Raw genomic sequence first — 6,000 nt, 5'->3', positions numbered from 1 at the left:
GGAACTTCATGATGTTATGTAAGGGTTTAATAACTGGTCACATCACACATGATATTAGGAATGGACAATGTGCATCATTTTGGCATGACTCATGGGATGAACAACAAATCCTTAAAAAAATAGAGACTTGGAACAAATTAGAGAAACCCTTAAAGGAGCTTCACGAAGAAAGTAAGTGATTATGTGGCAATGAGAGAGGTTAATGGAAGGATAGAGTGGCCGCAATGCATATTAGTTATGGGCTCTGATTTCGATGAAAGAATGATCAGATCTCCTAAATATTTTCAAAGAGAGAAAGATTGTGGTGGGAAGAGGGGAAGATGAAGTTAAATGGAGTGGGTCAAAATTGGACGCGTCTATTATGGCTCCAAAAGTGACCTATCGTACCAATGACATGCATCAAAATACATGTTCGAGACATGCATACCATGCCAATTTGGCGCAGCCACCGAACCCACAGAAAATGACGTGGAGTTGTCTTGGACTTGCCTGTTTCAAAAGTCAGGGCCCACGTGAAACTACGTGGCTATGCCAGAGGATGGCGGATCATGGGCCGCAGCTCATGGCGGTGTGTTGTGCATAACATGCACATTAAAAGCCATGAAAAGAAAACAACCGGCAGCAAGTGTAGATGACCACATTCAGATGCCAAAATGATGGGAAAAAGAGGGCACGGGCTTCCAAAATGCGGTGGCTCCCTCCAAAACCTCTCGTACATTAGTGACAGGTGGTTTAGTCATTAGTCAATCGCAGTCGTTCATTGAAAAATAGATGATGTAGAACGCACCACTAACATGTGTGTTAGGCAAACCATACTACGCGTCTTTGTACTGTTTTAGCAGAATACCGAATACCTCACGCCATTTTCTGCCTCATGTGGAAAAAATCACAGTCATTCATTGAAAAATTGATGATGTACAATGTGCCACTAACACCCATGTTAGGTAAACCGTACTATGCATCCCTGTACCTCTATTTCAAAATACCTCGCACCATTTTTTGCCTCATGTGGAAAAAAGGAGGAATAGTGGGACTAATTCGCGATTAAAGAAAGTGTCCTCATTGTTGGGCGTCCTCATTGTTGAAGTCTTCTGCTATTTTTGAAGGGAAAGAAGGGCTTGAATAAGGAGGCAATGAGTTATTATTGAAGGGCAACCTGCTTTGTGGAAGGAGGCAGCGAGTTATTATTGAAGGGCAGCCTGCGTTGTTGAAGGAAGCTTCATTTTTTAAGGTTGTCAGGTATGTGGACAAGTCATTTTTTTTCTGGTTGTATATTCTGGGTTTCAATTCTTTGTTTTCATTTTTTATTTTTCTTTATATGCAGTGGGAAAATTTTCTTATTTTGGTTTATATGTAGTGGGAAAATTTTCTTGTTTTGCTTTAGTGGGAAATTATTTGCCTTAGGGTTATATATCGCGCAGGACGCATGTTTGCTAGCTCCAAAAAGCCGTGGTAGTAGCCCTGGTAAAATGCGCGACAAAAATGCGTGTTAGTCTCGTTGTACTGTCATTTTGGAGCTAGAGTAGACACGTCCATCGCATTAGGGTTAGAATTGGTGGCTGATTGGTGTTAGGTTACCCACGTCTATTTGGTCTGTCATTTCTGGGTGAAGCTATTCGGACTTTATTTTCGCTACAACCTTCACATTTGGTGACATTTCCACTATTGCGCTTTTTGGTATAAGTCTTACCAATAGCCTCATCGATTATCGGAAAGACAATTTTATGCTTTTGCTGCTTATGTTCAGTATACCAATGAGCCTTATCGGTATATGCTTCTCCGATATAACCATCGTTGACTTCTTAATTTAATCAGCGATAGTGATGCCGATAGGTCTCACCTTGGATTTCCATGCATTGTTATCGGTATATGATACGCTGATCAACAGCTAGTATTTGTTGCGTGTTTTTATCGAGGTTACTGATCCTGATAGTGTAACTTTCCATTATTAGTAATTTTTACTTCCATAATTAAGTAGGAACTTCTTCCATCCATAAGGGGGCGCCTTTTCTCATTATGCTTCCTGAGATGCGCACTCATCTATTCTAGCTTCAAAACCAAAGTAAGGATTTACTAGAATAGTCGCACGCGTGTTAGTCGCGCAATAGTCGTGGCCATGCAGACTCCACCGTACAGATTGACTAACATGTGATTGACTAACACGCATGTTAGTCCTTCCACAATTAACAATTATATGTACCCAATTAGGTTGACAAGCTCGTAGATATAAGATCTAATACCACTCATTCTAAGACAACAATATACGTAAAATATATAGCATAACACTAATATTCAAATTATCTTCAAATGATTCAAATCAATGTGTAGAAATACCCATATAAATTTGTAGATAATTTTACACAAGTTTTTTGCTCTTCTTATTTTAATATGATTTACTATTTTTACATAAATAGTCTAAAATAACAAAAAAAATGTCTATTTTGGAGCTGCGGCCGAACGCGTCTATCCTGGCTCAAAAAAGACAATACGGATTGACTAACATGCGTGTTAGTCGTACGTGCATGTATTCTGGTTCAAAAATGAAGTACGGATTTACTAACACGGGGGTTAGTCATTTTACACTATCATTTTTGCAATTAACGGTTGCGATTGAGAAACCTAACGCTAACACGTTGTACGAAAGGTTCGCTTTGGAGCGGGAGAACCTATTGTACAACGTGTTAGCGTTGTGTTAGTCAATCTCTTCCTGTTCATTGCAAAATCGACGGTGTAAAACATGCGACTAATAGGCATGTTAGTCATTGCATACTACCGTTTTGGAGTGGTCATGCGCGAAAGCGTATAACGTGCCTTGTTAGTTGAAGAAACTTTTTATTAGTTGTGTGCATAATATGAATCCAAGGTCTTCGTAGGATAGCATGATATGGAAATGTGTAAGTGTACAAAAACATCCACAAACTATTGTGCAGAAACTAAGATTCTAGAATAACATGGAACATGTGGTAGATGAACTTAGTTATTAGAAAGCACTAAAAAATTAAGGCATAGGTTGATAAAAATTCAAATAATTTATAGACGTCGTTGTTAGTCTGATAGATTTGCATGTTCATTTTGGAATCACAGGTATCTGGATTTCAAATATGGAGGCCAAGTTTTCCTTAGAAACAACCAAAACACAGGTCGCATTTTAGGACGAATAAGCGATGATAGGTTGATGAACTTGTTTATCTATGAAGACATTGCATTCCTTTCCACGGTGAAGTCAATCCTTGGACCTGAGTACGTAGACGGTGGATGGAAGTACAAAACGAATATGGACATGGTGTCTCTGTTTATGGCATGGTGTCTAGAGCTCCGACCTGTTCTGAAAGTCAGAGAAATCATGAACAAGTGTGTCAAGAAGGAATGACTAGGCGAAATGGAAGATTTATTAGGTTTGTCACAAGACATGGATGGCTTTGAAAGTGTGGACAGAGCATGGTTTCACGTGAGTGAATTCACTCCTCTTGGTGATTGTTCTTTCTCTGGAGTGCCACATTCGATAAAGAGGCTAGAAGAAGTGTAGCATAGGCTGCAATGTATGGTATTGTGCAATACCTTGAGACATTCAATGTCTAGGAAGCGCGTGTGGAGATGGCAAAATGGGGACCTTGGTTGGAATATAGAGCACTTGTGCAACAAACGGTTCCTACACACACAAAACAACGGGGTCGGCCTTGTGGAAGAACAACTAAGAAGGGTCGTGTGTTGCAGTTCGGTGAAGGCTCTAGTAGGGAGACAGAAATGAACCAAGTTAGGAACGTGGAAGTGTTGGATGTGGAAGAGGGCACGGTCATTGTTCACGTGGAGTAGCGAGATGGCACATACAACCTTTTTTGAAGCAAGGACTGTGTTTTTTTTTAAATGTTTTTGAATGTGTTATGTATGGACCGTTATGTATACCGTCCATTGACTTCGATGGTCTAGTTGGCTAGTCGTGGAGGTTTATCTTTTAGAATATAAATATTTTTAGAATTAATATAAAATATAGCTTTGCCGAACAAAAATAAAAATTGTTGACACCAACTGGTACTCTTATCTTCTTTGTTTTGAAATTGTTGTTAACATTTTATTATATATGGTGAAAAACAAATGTTTTTGATTGTATGTGCATGAAATTGTTCTATAACATCAAACTCAAGCATTTCAATATATATGACTCCAAATAAAATTAAATTCTTGTAGCATAATTGAGTTTCTATTCTGGCTTGATAAGATATTGGAGGATTTCAATATATATGGTGGAAAAAAACTGATAACCTTATCTTCCTCTTTTGTGCTCGGCTTTGTCTCCCTCATTGGGTATCAGCGTAACCCAAAACTCCTCTCACTGATGATTTGAGTTATCTCGATGACTTAGTATTTCTACCTTTCGATATTGCCTCATCAGAGTAAGTTATGTTGATGATACTGCCTTTATCGTCTAGCCCATCGGGTATCGAAGTAGTGTGGGATGACATTCTCTGATGACCCTGTTGGTCGCTGAGTCACGATGGATAAAAGGACTTGCATATTCCCATCGCAGTCTCACGACCACCGTTGATTTTCCTTGGACCTGACCACAGTTTAAAGCACTTTTTCCTCCACACTTTCTGGGCCCACCATTCAGTCACTGATCCGCGAAGAGTAAAAGGACTCACAACTCTTCATCGCGGTCTAGCGACATCCGTCAGATCAAATCCTTACCACTCGAACTTTAAGATCCCTTCATCACTTAACCACCAGCGCTTAACTGCCAGCACTGGATCTCTGAACGGCCCCACCACTAGTGGCTTGTCACTGAGTTGTGATGGGTATTCAACATGTAAATTCCCATTGCGATATCACGACCGTTGTTGGATCAAAACAGACTTGCTCAACTTTTAAGAACCCGATGCATACGTTAGAAAACCATTCTTAGACTTAGGAAAATTAAAGCGATCCAACGTAAAAGACGAAACCCACCTAGACTTAAAACTCAAATGGCCCCTTTTCAACGACATAAAGACCCTTTCGGTTAAGTGGAGTAAAAGGTAACGCACAAACAAATTTTCCTTAGAGACAATAAGACATGAAGGTTTTTTATCAAATGTTCTTGAAATTAGTAAACCCAAAATTCATAATTCATGGATAGATTGTTGCTCATGCCATGGGGCCGCGGCTATTTTGGCTCCACAACGGACCTTTTTTATAGCATGATAGCGATGTGTTAGTCAATCCCAGCCATTTATTGCAAAATCAACAGTTTAAAACGCTTGACTAACACGCGTGTTAGTCAACTTGCTCATGAACCCTTGCTTAGGCGAAGAGAAATACAAATTTGTAAACACACCTCAAACCTGCACCAAAATAAACTACAAACACCTCCTGAGAAATAAAATAACATACACTAAACCACTATGAAAGAACAGTAGCAAGGTCAATCCATTTGGTACAGACTGCTGCTACAAAAATGACAAAATTACAAGGTAAAATCTCGAAATTATCTTCAAAATCTATTCAAACTTGCTCACAAATGTTCCAACCCGTGTAGAATCATTCTCAAAGCATTTTATATGCCATTTTGGTCATAACCAACTCTTCATCAGTTTCCTAGCCACCGATTTGCTAAAAAAATGCAAAGTTTCTCAAAAAGTTGCAAAAAGTTGTCAAGCAACAATGACAACTTTTGCTCAAATGTGCATTTTTGCCTTTTATGCATTTTTACTTATACTGAACCTCCTAGCATGACTTCCTAACATTAAACTGACATGCCTAAATACCTAATGAGGCTTTACAAGTCATTTTACATCATAATGCAAATTTATGTCATTTTAGGCTTACAAGGGCTCATAGGCCAGATTTGAGAAAAGTAACAACCTAGGTGACAATCATCCTTCAAATGACTATCAAACACACATGTGGAGCTCTGAGTATTCCATTATTCAAAAACCTATTCCAAAATATGGATCATCACCTCAAAATGTGGAAAATGCATAAAAAATGGTAAATAGTTTCCTAACACCCCACTTGGTATGATGA

Source organism: Cryptomeria japonica, chromosome 4 (genome assembly GCF_030272615.1).
Source record: "Cryptomeria japonica chromosome 4, Sugi_1.0, whole genome shotgun sequence".
Taxonomy (NCBI): domain Eukaryota; kingdom Viridiplantae; phylum Streptophyta; class Pinopsida; order Cupressales; family Cupressaceae; genus Cryptomeria; species Cryptomeria japonica.
This window is presented reverse-complemented; position numbering follows the sequence as displayed.